Genomic DNA, 16478 nt, shown 5'->3' with positions numbered 1-16478 from the left:
TTACAAGCAATGGGATAAATCTTAACTTTTTCCTTCAGGTGGCTATGAAGAATACTATGAAATTATCTTCTACTAAGTGAAATTTAAATTTATGTGGTGGTTAAGTATTAGCACAAAGATTAATTTTGTTGGCTGTAAATAGTATCTTGGAGCTCATGAATCCTGAAGGAGGAAAGCTATAACCAAATACTCTAATAATTCTCTTTTTAGGGTGTCACACTTTTATAAACTGGCTTAGATTCATGTCCTGTTACGTAGTTTGAACTTGGATTTTTCCTTGCTCCATGAAAATTTCTTTGGTATGTTACTCAAAAGCACCAATTTCTGTTCAGTCTGTATTTTTCTCACATCTTCACTACAACATGCATGAGAAGGGCCCCCCCATTTCTTTGATTCTGGCAATTCTTCGCCTCAATCCCATTAACAAACAGCTGCAACAGCTAGATTCAACAATGCTGATTAAAAAAACCCACTACTTCTTATTTGGAGCTGAAGTCTGAGCTCTGTGATGCTGCAGAACAGTAAGTTGCATTTCCCAAGTGGTTTTCATGTTCCCAGCTGGGGATTACGGATATAATTCAATGTGAGCAGGAATATCTGGATGGCAAGTAATTTTTAGGAACACGTCATCTTGTGATCTAACTGAAATAGTGTATTTTGGAGATATTAAGTATCTGAATCAATCCAGCTCCAGTGTTGAGAAAAAAGCCAAAGGCATTAATGAATACCCTGGAGTTAAAAGAGACTTTCTACTCTAGGAGGCTGCTGCATTTGGAAAAGTGACATCAGTATGGAGTACATCAGAACTTGTGTGAGGATGAATGTGGAATTATCTCTGAGACCAGTCTTCATGTGTTGGGAATACTGAGGAAAACTAGAGTGAGAAGTATATGAAGCAGAAGAGTCAAAAGGAACAAAGTCTACAGAGGAGGCAGAAACCTTAAAAAAAAGATGTCCAGAAATATGCAGTAACCTGATTGGCACAGCAGACACTTCTGTGGACACATTCTTCCCTCCAAATTTCCTCTTCAGCTGCTTCCTCTCTGGGACTTTGTGGTAGACTTTTTGTACGCAACTTTTTTTTTGATGGGAGTGTGCTTTCAGTCTACCTTCCTTGGAAACTGAACTTTGTTACTTACTCCTTGCCTTCTGCTTCCTGGAGCACCCTACTCACTTCTGGTGTAATGTCCAGGTCACACAATAGCAAGTTGCAGACTCAAAGCAGAATTTCTCTGAGTGAAGAACCATCAGACACATTTAGCCTGAGTTAACTATCAAAATAGCAGAGTTTTTTAAACTGCTTAATGTCAACTTTTTGACCCTAAATAAGCTTGTAATGAAGTGGGATGAGTATTCGCTGTCAGATTTTGGGTGATCAGATCACCTTTTTAATGTCCATTGGTGTAATGGTTTCATGTCCCTTCAATTGAGGAGAGTGTTTGGCGACAATCCTCAAATGTCTCATCTCCTCTCCCTCGGTTTTTCTTAGTCTGATGGTCTTCCCCTTTTTATAGCCTTTGTTCTCCTGATTGCTTTGCTCAGCTTTGCTCTTAGGATTAGAATTGGTAGCTATGGCCAACAATACAGAGTGCTAAGTATATACAGGACCTACCTATTAGAGTAGATTCTTTCCAGAGTCCTTATGCACTGCCAAAATATGATTTTTGATCCTGCCTGCCTAGAACTTGAAGAAGCCAGAACCCATCATGTGGAGGATCCTACATCAGACAGACAGATCCGGACTGGCTTGGGACATGGAGTAAGCGTAGGCCTTCCACTGTGGAAAGCTGTTCCAATTCCTTCCATCTGCAAGCAGAAGACCTACACAAGGGTATAGAACTCCTGATGCAGATCTACTGAGAAGCTAATGAGTGAGGAATGAGATAAAGGAAGGGGATATTTAATTCGGGATGTGTTCAATTCTGAACCTCCAGCTCTACTTATTCCTCTAGGCACTGTCAACAAGGAGCAGTCTGAGTACTGGTAGACATGGTGACTCCTCCAAGAGACAGGACGGGTTGATTGTGTTAGCTGTGCAGTTCTGACAAAATTTATATTAACGTGATCTAGTAGTGGACAGAAGTAATGCAACAGTTCCACGAGCATTGCCTGAGCCAAGTTCAGCATGAGTTAACTGAGGGATGCATACTTCAAAACTGCATGAAACGCTCGTTTGTGCTTAAGAATTGGTTGCTGGAAGAAGAACAGAGAAAGTAAGCTCAGTGGAGTTCTCTGTATGCAACAATGTTGTAATGCAGGATGCTGTTTCCACTTTGTTTATTCTGAAAGTAGTATACATGCTAGGGTGTTTTTTGAGAGTGTTTTGCTTTCTTGGTAATGCTATTTCCTGTTTTAACACTCAATTTTATTTCTGGCAGGACACTGGCAGAAATAACACAGCAGCAATTCGAATGATGGAAGCTGTAATTGAAAGTGTTTCTGAAATTAACTGCAAGGGCAGGCAGTATCATCTTAGTGAAGAATACATGTATTAAATCAAATGTAACACACTATTTATATTTTCTTCCCAAGGCTGTGGAGTAACTTGAAACAAAGTAGTAACCTCCGTCTTCCCAATCCACTCGCCACAGCACCGTAAAACTTTTCGGACCTGGATATACAGCTCTAGATATTGCTGATAAAAACCAGAGGGCCATTTTAATGAGAAAAAATAATAAATCTAGGACTTAGCTCCCAAGGAAACAGAGCAGGAGCTAAAGGATAGCAAGGCTGTTTCTAGTGTAGCCAGCCCTAACAGAAAATAAAAATGTAAGGCTATTCTACCTCCATCTTTTGCCTAATATCTGTCAAAAAAAATGCCACTCTGAACAGAAGAGAGAAGTTTTGTCTCCCACAAGGAAGTGAGCAGGCAGCAAGCCGTTGTGCTGATAGTGGTGGAAGCCTAGGTCCATTCCTTTTGGTGGAGTCTGTGTTGCAGAATTTTCACTCTGCTTCTGTGTAGTGGAGTTAGAAAGACTGCTTGTTCTCTCTCCTTATCTCTCCTTCAGATCAGAGATGAATAGGGCTACAAAGATGAGCAGAGGGCTGGAGCATGTCCCGTACAAGGACAAGCTGAGAGAGTTGGGGCTGTTCAGCCTGGAGAAGAGAAGGCTCTGAGGAGACCTTATAGTGACCTTCTAGTACCTGCAGGGCTACAAGAAAGCTGGAGAGGGACTTTTTACAAAGGCATGTAGTGATAGGACAAGGGGGAATGGCTATAAACTGGAGAGGGGAGGATTTAGACTAGACATGAGGAAGAAATTCTTCACGACAGTAGTGAGGCACTGGAACAGGTTGCCCAGGGAAGGAAGTTGTGGATGCACCCTCCATGGAAGTGTTCAAGGCCAGGTTGGATGGAGCCTTGGGCAGCCTGATCCAGTGGGACATGTCCCACCCCATGCAGGGGGGTTGGAATTAGATGATTTTTAAGGTCCCTTCCAACTCAAACCTCTCTATGATTCTATGAATAGTCGTTCCATCCTTTGTCCTTCAGCCTAAAGTAACTAGTTATAGTTCGAAGGATTCTGTTGGGACTCTCTATTTGATGTTATGATACAGAAATATGAAGAAATGCCTTAATGTCTAAATCTACTATGAAGCTATAGGGATGTTATATATGACTACAAAAATAAATTATTTAGCCTTACGATTGCCTAAGGTAGAGGAAATGCCTTGTCACAACAGATAGCTAAAGATTTGGTGAACTAGGCAAAGATAGTTTTGCAGAATGGAAAATCCCCAAGACAAAAAAAGCTGATGTAAGTCTTCTTGAACCAGAGACTGGGTCAGCAGTGACTCTGAGATCCATAGTACAGACTTGAGTTAGGAAAGGGAAGGGCTGGGGCTATTATACTATCTGAGTGTGCAGAAGTTCCTGTTTGACACATGGAGAGCTGAGGAACAAGAAGCAGGTGGGAAGCAGAGAGAGAGAGAGAGAAAGAAAGAGGAAGGATCCAGAATTCTGGGGAGTCTAGAGATATGCCATATGCATGTATGCATGGTTTTGTTTGTTTGTTTTCACCAATTTCTTGTTTGGCATGACGCGGTAAGAAAGCAGAGAATTGGATTATGGGGAGATGTTTTACGGGTAAGTTAAGTGTAAATTATGTATAAATATACTTTTGTTTTAGAATCCTAAACAAAGTTTGTCCTATACTTATTTTATGCCCCTGCTTATAACATTGTAAATGCAAAGTGCTTCTATGGTGGACTATATGAGGAAGGACACGTTTCAGTTGAGTAGGGAGGCAACTGACTGAGGGCTGTGGAGTCCCTGTTCTGTGAAGAAACCTGTGCCAGGCTACTGGGAGAAACACCAATGCTTCCTTTCTGGGCCTGGGGAAGCTTCAGAGCCGAGAGGCCCTGTAAACTAGGAAAAAAAAATGGATTTTGCAGCCGAAATATAACAAGTGCTTTAATCTATCAGAAGGACAAGATCTTTCTTCCTGAACAAGACCATTGCTACTAATATGAGTAATGACTTCTCAAGTAAGATCTAGTACTGAATGATGGGCTTTTTTTTTTTAGTAGGAGTATCTTTTAGTTTTAACTGTTTAAAAACTTGTATCTACTACTTGAGTATAATTATATATTGTGTCATTTAAAATATATATGCCAATAAAGCAGAGAGTGAAGGGACAAAAATCCATTAAGTAGATTAAGGAAAATTACTCTGTTATCATTACTGTTATAACGACAGTAGTATCTATGGCTAGTTGAATACTTCTAACAGTTTTAGGTAGTTGCAGGCCAGGTTCTTAGCCAACTTTAATAGTTGGTGACATTAATGTGGGATACATTTACTGATGGCATATCTAGGTTTGTGTCTTTCCAGTTTCACTATGAAAATCTGAGTATGTCTTCAGGTAAACCAACACTACAGCCAAACTTCTTTGCCTTTTGGTATTTCTTCTTCAATTTCTGTTGACAGTAGTGTTCCCAGAAAAATAAAATAATGTAGTAGGCCTGATACCAAGATTGCTGACATCTGGAAAATCAGTCCTTTCCCTTTCCCAGCACTCCCACTCCACCCTAGTCTGGCTTTTGGATCGAGCCTAGAGTTTATGAGGGGAATAATATGTGAGCACCTGCTGAGTTGTACTAACTCTTGTTTTGATTTGGTTGCCAGCAGGAAAGTTGTTTTTTATAAACAAACATATTCTTCATTACTTAGTTGCCCTAATTTTCACATACAGTCTTTATTTCCTTTATCCTCAGTTATAAAATCTAGGAGATTATATGCTCACTGTCTAGATAATGTTCTGTTCCAATATGAACAGCAAGTTTGTTAGGAAAACAATCAGGAAACATTATTGCTCGTGGTAATTTCCTAATTCACACTTTTTGTCCCTCTGAGGGGTAGACTGAGGCACAGGTGAGTAATGCTGAACACTGAATGGTGCTAGCAGTATTTTCTGAAGCACTAAACCCTTCCCAGCTACCTATACCAAGATGCTGCAGTGGTAATCAGGAACCCAGCTGTGTTCAGGTAGACCGTTGCCAAGGTTTAAAGAGCAATATACAGGAATGTAAAACTTGGATTCAATACCAGTTCACTGACTGCAGGAAATGCTGCATTTTTCACAAGTGGTCCCTGGCTTCCATTAACTGGAAAACAGAAGACAAAGCAATCCTGTCAGGAGTTATAATAGGTATTAGCACACCTGGAATCTAAAAAACCAGGGTTTATTTTACTGTTCAATGCAACACGTATGTTTCTCCGCATCATTCATCCTTACTTCAAGGTTCACAGACAGAATCACTCTAACAAATAGAAGCCAATACCCAGATATTCTTAAAATAATTTGCCTCAGAAGAAGTTCTTCTCGGGGAACAACTTCAGTCCCTCACATGACTACATACAGCAACTGCAGAACTTTTTTAATGCGGGTTTTGAGAAGTCTTCCTGATGTGGAAGAATAGTGGTTTTCATAAAGGCCTCGGGGTTTGTTATCTATGTTTTCTGCTCTGGCACATGCTGTGGCAAACTTAAAATAAGATTGTGAGATAAGATCTTACATCTATTTTCTTACTATAGTATTAATACAGATATGGGAACACAAATGGACTTTCCATAGAAGACAACCATTTGCATCCTGGAGAGAATGGGAAAAGAGGAAGAAACACAAGGGGGATCAGAAGCCGTTCATCAGTGGGACAGTAAAGACTTTTAGTGCATGTCCACTAAATGTTATCCTTAGTAGAGAAATATTTTTTTGAGATACAAGATATCTATGCTGACAGTGGATAGAGAAAACCTTTCCGCTTATAAAAGATGAATGGATGAAAAATAATAAAAGAGACAGTATAGGATAGTGTTTCTCTGTTGTTAAAAAGCTATTAATAGCAGACATTTTGCTGCCTTTCTAAGATAAATGCAATTAGTCTTTCATATATTCTCCCACCTGTAATACTTTTCAATTGAGTGATAGGGCCAAGTCATTTTACCACAGCTTGAAAAGATACTTTTGATACTTAAGGCTCTTTGTCTTCCCATTTGCCTTGTTTATGAGTATTTACATGGTCAAGTGGTGTGTCCTTTATAACATCAAACAAAAAAATTTAGATCAATATTAGGGTGTCAAGAGATGAAGCTGATCAAATGTATTTCCTCAGTAACAAAATGCTCAGAAGCAAGAATATTGTCAACACTGATATAAAATCCTAAACTTTTTAAGTTTCCAGACTTCATATCATGCTATTCTTACCTTGCCACGTTCAACTGTTAAGAACCCACAGTAGTGATGCGCACTTCAAAAGCACTTAGACATGAACTTCAAAATGCAAACTCTCATGTCTGAGCCGCTGGTGTTGTTTTAAATCATTTGTTGAGGGTTTTGTTTGTTTGGGTTTTTTTTTCTTTTGTTTTGTTTTGGTTTTTTTATCATGAAAAGAATCGAATTTCTGCTAACACTTATTTGTGGCCTACTAACAACTTAAAAATAAGCATGACCAGATTTACCATGCATGATCAGCTTGGCGCACCAGTCAGAATAAGCAAACAAAGTTGTTTAGTGTCCTCCACCACCTTTTGAAATGCATTATGTATAATATTATTCAAGTGTATATGAAGACAGTCTTTCAGTATTAACTGGGCTTTGAAGATAGCGAAAATTACTACAAAGGATGGATTTGTTACTCTAGTGGATCCAAAAAGTATGTGCTGGTACTTTAGCAATGGCAAGGAAAGGAAGGACAGAGAGAAGTAATGCTGTAAGGGAGGCAAAGTGTGCTATGAAAGTTTAGGATTATGCTAGACACTTATAGTGAGTTATGAATGAAGTTCAGCCTGAAAAGGGATGGAAGAGAAGTGTGCAATAATGCAATTGCAATTATTTTTGAAATGTTAAAAGCACCCTGATTTGTTGTGTCATGCATCAATGTGTTTGCTTTTGTTCAGCTTTGCAGGAAATATTGAAGTTTTTATTCTCGGCCTTTCAATAAACCAGGAAAATGCACGTGGGCATCATCATGCTAAATCAAACCAGTGTTCCACTGAATCCATGGCGTTGTCCAATCTGTAGCCAAAACAACTGGTTCAGAGTAGGATACATAAAACCTACAGAAGGCTGGTGACTAAGTCTGTCACATCTTCCTGGCTATTTAAGTCTAATCACACCTTAAAACTCAGCTTTTCCAAAATGGGAGCCATTAAAAACAAAGTTAGAATTGAAGTAGCAAAGAAATCAAGATGGTATTAAGTTTATTGTGTTTTGCCTAGGCTTAGGAAATCACTAGTTACCAAACTTAGGTCCTCTTAGGGGCAGTAGAATATTCTAGATTGTGCTGTCATACCAGTGAACAGTAATACGCTATGCTGAGTTTATGATTGGACATGTTATTCCCTGACTATGGACAAGTGCTCTGTAGCTGAAGTGCTTTAGGTGATTCATGCAGAGTTCGATATGTAATCGATTTTGTTAAGGTTTTATTAAGTTTTTATGGGATACAAAACTTCCAAGAACATGCACCTGGCTTGTGAGTGTACCTTTTGGAGTTAGTGCTATCCAGATGGTAACTGTTTGAACATCTGTGTACTGGCATACATTGTTATACATATCAATGCAGAATAAAAAAAGCTTGTCCAGCAGAACTGCAGTTGACATTTCTGGTTACCCTGAACTGGAATGTCAGCTCTTGCTAGGTAATTCATATATCTCCAGGGAATTCAGTTGAAAATCATGTGAAAACTACTTCTTTCCTCAGATACAACAGTCCACATAATGTGATCACAGACAAATATACAGATGCTTATTTTGCCATCTGCTGGTTCTCTTTTTACTTATGAACAATAAAAAAAAAGTTGGTTTTTCTGTATGTTTTCTATGTAATAATTTTCAGAAGTTGTAAACTGAAAACAGTTGTCACTTCTATACCTATACTCTGTATCAATAATATGTATTTAATCTGGGCTATAAAACTGCAACACTTTATTTTCAGTCTCTCCATTATTGGCAATTACAATGGTGCCCTGCTAGTCAATTAAATATTAATGTCACCCTTTCTTATATATACACTGTCAGTATTTCCTAGATATCTTTATAAAGAAAGTTTGAAAGTTTGTTGTACCCTTCCTTAACAGAAAAGGAACAAGCAATTTCATAACATCAAATAATGTAGTAGGAAACCTGCTTTCTGACCTGGCTGAAATGATAATTTATGCAGTGTCCTAACTGAATCAATAGGCCTGAAAAGAGAGAGAGACAGAGAGAGAAACAAGGGGTAAGAAAGGGAAAGAGAAAAAACAAAACCTATTCTGAACATCAAATGCTAATTGCAGCTGAAGACAAGCACCTGAATTTCTGCCACAAAGGGAGAATAGTGTTGCCAGGAGGATTGCAGTGGCCATTTAACATTTCAGCTGTCGGCCCCGCAGCATGTAATCACAGGGTATATTTAAGTTCCCCAGCAATTGTAAGTCTACTAAAGATGTGGTGTTCTGACATCCATCAAGCTGAAGGAATGACAGGTAGAAAATACATATGAATATAAATTGCGTTCTTCCTGAGGGTGCTTTTTATATAAAGAGTGATTGAGCTTGCATTTGAGTAAGGTATTTTTATTCTTCTTTGCAATCCTTGAAATCTCTTGGTAACAATAACGTGGTGTAATTGTTTTATGAAACTATTATGAGTATTTGGCTTCCTAAAAACTACCTGTGCAGTATGCAGAGAGAAATTTTCCACTGCTGCAGTATGAGAGTCTCTGCACCTTTGAAAAATACATGTCTTCTCCCTCAACGTGTCAAACAGTTTAAGGGATGCTTGTGAGGGATTTGGAAATAAAGCAGGTTTTCTCTCTGGTCCCTTTAGAATCTATCTGTGCTAACAGCGATAACCTCTCTTCCCTTCGTGGGATAGCGTTCCGGAAGAAATGTCTTTTATGCAGTCTCTGCCAGGTCATAGGAAGTAGAAGTCACTGAACCACCTATGTGGCAAAAACTAAAGAAATAGAATGAAAACACTCAATTGGCAAGAATTGGTGGCAGGGACAGTAAGTTCTGCAACTGAGTGCTAGGTTGCGGCAGACAGGCAGTCCCTGGAGTGAGGAAAGCCCAGGAGGGAGCTAAGGGCAGGTTATCCCTGACTCCCAGACGCAATAGCTCTCATGTGGGTGGCTAATGTGGAGGGGGCATTCCTGAAAGCATCTGAGAGAGACATAATTGGTCCCTAAGAAGCTCCAGTGAGTGGAACGTGGTGAATAGGAGTGGGCAAACAGGTGCATGATACGTCAGAAGGACATGGCAAGGCAGTTTGCATGGCAGTTTGCACAGGCAGAGGTGTGGGCGGGGTGCTGGACCTCGACCAGAAGTACCAGCGAACCATTGTGTCCACTCAGCCTCCACAAGCTCTGCATCAGCCATGGCTGATGCAGCCTCCCAGACAGAGCCCCAGTGGGTGCATGCTGCCACTCAGATACCGGGCTGCAGGGTGCGCCCCCCTTTGCGTCGGAGTCTGACGCCAGTGGGGAATTAATCCGTGGGAGTTGTCCTAGGGTGAAGGAACTCCTCCACTTGGTAGTGGAACTCAAGGAGGGGGTAAACAGGCTGAGGACCATCAGTGACTGTGAGAGAGAGACTGACAACTGGAACAACACCTGACGTTCCTCATCTCAGACCCAACAGGCAGGCATGCCTTGTGTGACAGAGGACTCCCCATCCTCTCTCCATTCAGCTAAAGAGAGAAATTTAGGACATGGGGATGGGAGTGGGGGATGGAATGGCAGCAAGTTCCTGCCCAGCTCTGCCTTCTTTTCCTCAGTCTTTAATAGTAAGGTAAGATGTTCTCTGGGTATGCAGAAGACAGGGGCGAGGAGCAGAACAAAGCTCCAGAGATGCAAGAGGAAGTGGTTAGAGACCTGCTTCACCAATTAGACATTCACAAGTCTATGAGGCTGGATCTGATCCACCCAAGGGTATTAAGGGAGCTGGCAGAGGTGCTCATCAACCCCCTTTCCATCATCTACCAGCAGTCCTGGCTGGCGGGGGAAGTTCCTCTTGACTGGAGGTTGGCAAATGTTACACCCATTTCCAAGAAGGTCAGAGGGAAGATCCAGGGAACTACAGGCCTGTCAGTCTAAACTTGGTGCCAGGGAAGGTCATAGGGTGGATAATCTTGAGTGCTATCATGCAGCACACACAAGACTACCAGGCCGTCAGGCCCAGTCAACATGGGTTTAAGGCACGTCCTGCCAAACTTATGTGATCTCCTTCTATGACAAGGTTGCCCATTTAATGGATGAGGGAAAGGCTGCAGATATAGTGTACCTAGACTTTAGTAAAGTCTTTGACACCGTTTCTCACAGCATTCTGCTTGAGGAACTGACTGCCACTGTCCTGGACAGGCATACCCTCTGCTGGGTTAAAAACTGCCTGGGTGTCTGGGCCCGAAGAGCAGTGGCAAATGGACATAAATCCAGTTGGAGGCCGGTCACTAGTGGTGTTCCCCAGGGCACAGTGTTGGGTTCAGTTCTGTTCTGTCTTTACTGATGATCTGGATGAGGAAGTTGAGCGTACCCTCAGTAAGTTCATGGATGACACTAAACTGGGTGGAGGTGTAAATCTCCTTGAGGGTATGGAGGCTCTACAGAGAAATCTAAACAGGCTGGATTGATGGGCTGAGATGAACAGTATGAGGTTTAACAAGGCCAAGTGCTGAATCCTGCACTTGGGACACAGCAACCCTGTACAGTGCTACAGCCTTGGGAAAGAGTGGCTGGAATGCTGCCTGGAGGAGAAGGACCTGGAAGTGTTGGTTGACATCTGACTGAACATGAGCCAGTAGTGCGTCCAGGTGGCCGAGAAGGCCAATGGTGTCATGGGCTGTATCAGAAACGGCATGGCCAGCAGGTCCAGGAAAGGGATTCTGCCCCTGTACTCAGCATTGGCAAGGCTGCACCTCGAATGCTGTTTCAGTTTTGGATCCCTCACTACAGAGGGACATTGAGGTGCTGGGGCACATCCAGAGAAAAGCAACGAAGTTGGTGAAGGGGCTGGAGAACAAGTATTATGAGGAGCGGCTGAGGGAATTGGCATTGCTCAGTCTAGCTAAAAGGAGGCTGAGGGGAGACCTTCTCACTACCTACAACTACCTGAAAGGGGGTTGTAGCGAGGTGGGTGCTGGTCTTTTCTCCCAGAGAGAAGGGGAAATCATACAATCATAGAGTGGTTTGAGTTGGAAGGGACCTTAAAGATCATCCAGTTCCAACTCCCCTGCCATGGGCAGGGACACCTCCCACTAGACCAGGCAGCTCAAGGCCCCATCTCACAGCAGAGATGCTCCAGCCCTCTGATTGTCTTTGTAGCCCTGCTCTGAGCCAGTTCCAACAGTTCCATAGCTGCCTTATGTTGAGCAAGTAGATGTTAAGCCCTTGCTTATCTCTATCATTGTAGATTAAGATACTAAGGTACCTGCCCAACATTGATGTGTAGGCTTGATATTAAGTATATTAGTAGTTCTACTGAATCAACAATAGTCTTCATGTCATACAACAACTTTTCAGTTAAAGGTCTCACGTAGGCAGTTCCATACAGGAACATCTTTTCTACTGTTGACTGAAACATGGATTCACTTTCTCTTCCAGAAATATCTTCCTTGAAACGTATCTTCTTCCACTCCATCTCAGTAGTGGAAAAGGGACAAGTTCGAAGGTCACATCTTAAGCAGATCCTTTATTTCAATACCTGCAAAGGTATTTGAACATAACAAAGCTATGCTGCAAGTCCGTGTCCAATTCGGAGCATTTGGACACAGCTAAAGGATGATTTGCAGCAGCCTGAACTCATTACTGTATTCATGCTCTCAGACTGAATACACCTTGGTTACCTGGATATAACATCTTGACTCTTTCTGTGTGGCACTTTATTGGATCTTGGAGGTGTAGTTTACACAGCAAAATCTTCGTTCTTTGCTAATTTTGTTAGAAGCTGGACCTAAATAATGACACAAAAATTAGTTTCCTGCATCTGGATTGTTCACCCAACTGAAAAAGGACAAAACCTCTCCATCCTTCCTGCAAACCTGGTTTAACATCACAGACATTTACCCAGGTTTACAAGCAAATGTACAACTAAAATAACGTCTTCATAGTGAATTACTGCTGTAGGCGTTACCTCAGCTGTACCTGCACCACGGCATGCCAAAACGATTACTTACGACCACCTACTGTAATTTTTCTCTTGAATAGCAAGTGGATAATGAAAGTGCCCAGCCTCCAGTATACCTTTCGAGATTTGACTAAGAACAGGAGTGCTTGAGAGCTGAACAAATTTTAGGGGTAAGTACAGTATGAATGTAAGAATGCACATCTTGTGACTCATGCATAGAAATTAGATCTTGAGAGCAGTCACAACTACCACAGACCCAGGCTGAGGCAATACCCTGGGCTTGATAGGGGTAGGAAATATGTTAATTCAGTGTAGTAGCTAGAAAGCCTCTACGAACAAGGTTGCAATGAAGACATACATGGAATTTAAAGCTACTTGTCTGATAAAAATATTAGTAAAGAAGCATGATACTAACTGCAGGGCAAGAGGCCACACACAATCCCATAGTTTAATATTCCTGAGGGAAAAAGGGAAAGGAAAACAGGCACACATGAAGAGGTGCCTTTAAATTAGTCTTGAAGCAAAAATCTGTGGTCACCACTGATCTGAGATAGTTTATTCCCCATATCTAGCTGTTAAGTTCACAGATCTCAGCTGGGCCCATTTGGTATTTATCCTTTCTCTAGGGAGAGAAGGGAAAAAACAGTGTGCAGACTTCCCAGTCTTTGAAAGCCCAAAATAATAGCTGTTACACTTCACATTGGCTGACCTTTGTGAGTGAGGACATGCCTCCAACTGGTTCAGCTATTTTCTCAGTAGAGATGTCAGTGTGCTGCCTATCCTCCATGTTACCAAAGGAAATCTAGGCACGTCTTAGTAATAAGGACTCCAACGAAAGCAGCTTTCATTTTCATGGGAAGATTCCTTCCAAATTGCACCTGGCAAATTAAGAATTGTTTTGAGTTCTCTCAATTTTGATTTTTGTGACACTGCTAAACTTAACAAATGGTATTACTTCATAAACCAAACATTTGTTTTATTTTAGAAATGCATCAAAAGATGATGCCTTAAGATAATTCTTCAGATAAATCTGCAGGCATTATAGAATTATTGCTTCAAAGCATATAAGCACAAGAAAATCCGTTCTTCATAGCCTGTGCTATAGACTTTATGCTCAAGATTTTAGATGCATCTGATCTAGGATTTTTTTTTAACTTCAGTACTGTGACAATGAATGTGGCTTAAAAACTAAGATTTTTTTTTGTAATGATCGTATGACTGCCTAAGAACTATTTTCTCCTTGATAGTGCAACAACCAGTATAGTAAGGGCTGGGATCAAGTTTTAAAAGGCTGTGCCATAAAGAAGTAAGAAAAAGCATGATAAAAATGAAATCAGTTTCAAAAGTATTTCTTATTCCCAAATGCTCCACTGCCTGGACTGTAAAAGCTCTCAAGGGAAAATGAGAGCAAACGAAAGAAAGTTTCTTTCGTATTCTTTTGTCCATGGTACCAAAGACCTCGCTGTTTAGGCAGCTACTTTACAGGAAAACAAAGCTCGAAACACTTAAACCTGTGGATGGATTTCAAATTATTGAGACCAGTGGAAAAGACACTCCAAGTACTGTCTTAGTGACAGGGTATAGTTTAGGGATTTAAGAGGGTCATGGATGCTCCATTTATATTTACATATGCTGTGGCTGGACTCTGGCTGACTGGGAGAGGAATGAATGAAGTGGAGCCTCTTGAGTATGGGGTAGTGGGAGTGTGAACTATTGGCCTTTTACAGTTGCCCCTCAGACAATTAAGTTCTAGTTTAAAATTATATTTTTTCAAGACTTTCTTTGTAGCAGTTGAAATTTTGGAGGTCAGAATTAGAGAAGCTCCAGCCAAACACGGCAATAGTTGAAAGCATGCAGATTGGACCTTTTGAAGATACCAGTTGAACATCTTGTGGGAAAACTATTTGTGCTTACATGATCATGCTGTTCTGTGTACTACACATCTTGGAAACACAAGATTAATGTCATACAGGAAATACTGTAACAGGCCAGAAAGCTAAACAAACAGCAGCTACTTTCAGCTATTTCATCAACTTTCTGCTATTGTAACAGATGGTTTGATTAAAAGCAGAGAGAAGTGAGTCTAAGCACCCCTCCAACAGGAAAACCTGCAGTGCAGCATAATAGGCAAGGAAATCTCTGCAAATTCTATTAGAGAGTTCTTCTCAGTCACTCCAAACGTGGAGGGGAAGAGGCAAGGTTTGTTTTCCTGTAAAGGGACACAACAAATTCCTGTGGATATCAGCTACAGTGTGATATCAGAGTGATTGCAGGCAACTAAGTGCAGAGCAAACCATTCAGCTGTGGAGGTATCTAACAAACTTGCACAAAAGCTAATCCCTGGGGATAAGCCACAACAGGATTATGACAGAAGTCACTTGTAAACTTGAAAGGTTAAATCAAGACCCTCCCAAAATAAAAACAAAATGGATCAACAGGGAAATTGTTTCTGATTGTTAGAATATCAGAACAGTGTTGCCAGTTCAAACACCCTAAAGGACATTCATCTGAGAAACCATATAATGAAATTAATCAGTCAATGACCTGCATACACTGCAAGATGCTGCTCAGCTGTGAATACTGGAGTCATGAGGAGAGGAAGAAATATTGCAATGAAAAGAATCACTATAGGATTGAGGGCAGAAATTCCAGCTGAAGAACTGAACTCTTGTGATTCACAAAAAGATAATTTCCCATCTGGCTTACAGACGAGAAGTAGTGTATGGATTCCTAAGACATGTTAGAGTTTCTGGTACACAAGAACTGGTACACAGTTACTGTGCATGAGGAATGCTTACTTGAAAAGGGTGGACATGAGAAACGTGCAAACAAGTGATTGTGAATGTATTCTGAAAGAAAAGGCTGGATGTAGCATGAAGATTTGTCCTTTCATAACGCACAGCACTGGGCTGTGATAAATCCAATGTTAATTCCCAGTATTGATTCTGCCTCTTTGATATATATATATATTGAATTTAAGCCTTGAAAATGTTCATTTTGAATATGTAGATCTGGAACATGTCAACTCTCAATAGCACATTTAATTATTACCTTGCTTATTTAACTGGCACATCCTCCAGAAATAAACCAGAATGATGTAAGTTGATCAACTGGCATTTGAGTTTCTGCTATTAGAAGGGCAGACTGATCCACCTGCAACATCTTTAAGAATTTTATCCATTACTTTATCTGTTTTGCAGATGGGATGCTTATCCCTGCCTTCGGTTGCCCCAGGATTCTACCTGCTATTATCCCATTGTTGACTTTTCAAACAAGCACCGTTAGATATTTTCCAATTGTGATATTTGTGTTTGGAAGGAGAATCCCAAGGTAAGAATGCCTCTGTCTCCAGCCAAATCCATCTTAATTTTTTTTTCCCCCTGTGATGCCTACGAAGTCTTCTGCTGTTGTTACGTTACTGACATGCAGACCATTGCTCAGGATGGTAAGACAGTATCTTTGTTGCCTGTCCTGCTTCATCTGGCTCCTTCCACCTGTTGATTCCCATAGACTATGAGACATTTTCAGCCAGGATCATAGTTTTCTCCTGTGTTTGTAAACAATGTAGAGCTTGGCCTTGAGCAGAGCTCTTAAAAGCCCTATTAAAAGGCAAAGCCACGAAGCAAGAGCAAAATAATGCATGTGGTAGAACTATTTTATTGGATGATTATATGTTTAATGGACAAGATAGTAAATATTTTTCTTAATTTTTTTTTTTAATGAAGTGCACAGTGTTATCAAATGGAGTACATTAAAAGAGCTACACTGAAAGGATTTATGGCTGCCTTAGCGTCAAAGACATGAACTTTAGGAATTGCTTGAATTACTTTGAGGGAAATAGCTGAGTGGAAAAATGTGGGTTTTTTGTAGGGAA

The 16478-nt window shown here is 40.8% G+C and overlaps 1 long non-coding RNA gene across 4 annotated transcripts in view; it reads left to right on the top strand.

Moving 5' to 3' along the window:
- The window catches only part of LOC128850427 (uncharacterized), a 102089-nt gene that overhangs the window by 19337 nt on the left and 66274 nt on the right, over window positions 1-16478 (top strand). For all 4 annotated transcript variants that reach the window (XR_008447858.1, XR_008447856.1, XR_008447857.1 and 1 more), the window contains exons 2-3: window positions 12082-12774; window positions 15805-15934. This is a non-coding gene — a long non-coding RNA (uncharacterized LOC128850427). The remainder of the gene's footprint in view (window positions 1-12081; window positions 12775-15804; window positions 15935-16478) is intronic.

The sequence above is a fragment of the Cuculus canorus genome, chromosome Z, assembly GCF_017976375.1.
Source record: "Cuculus canorus isolate bCucCan1 chromosome Z, bCucCan1.pri, whole genome shotgun sequence".
In the NCBI taxonomy this organism is placed as follows: Eukaryota; Metazoa; Chordata; class Aves; order Cuculiformes; family Cuculidae; genus Cuculus; species Cuculus canorus.
This window is presented reverse-complemented; position numbering and strand designations above follow the sequence as displayed.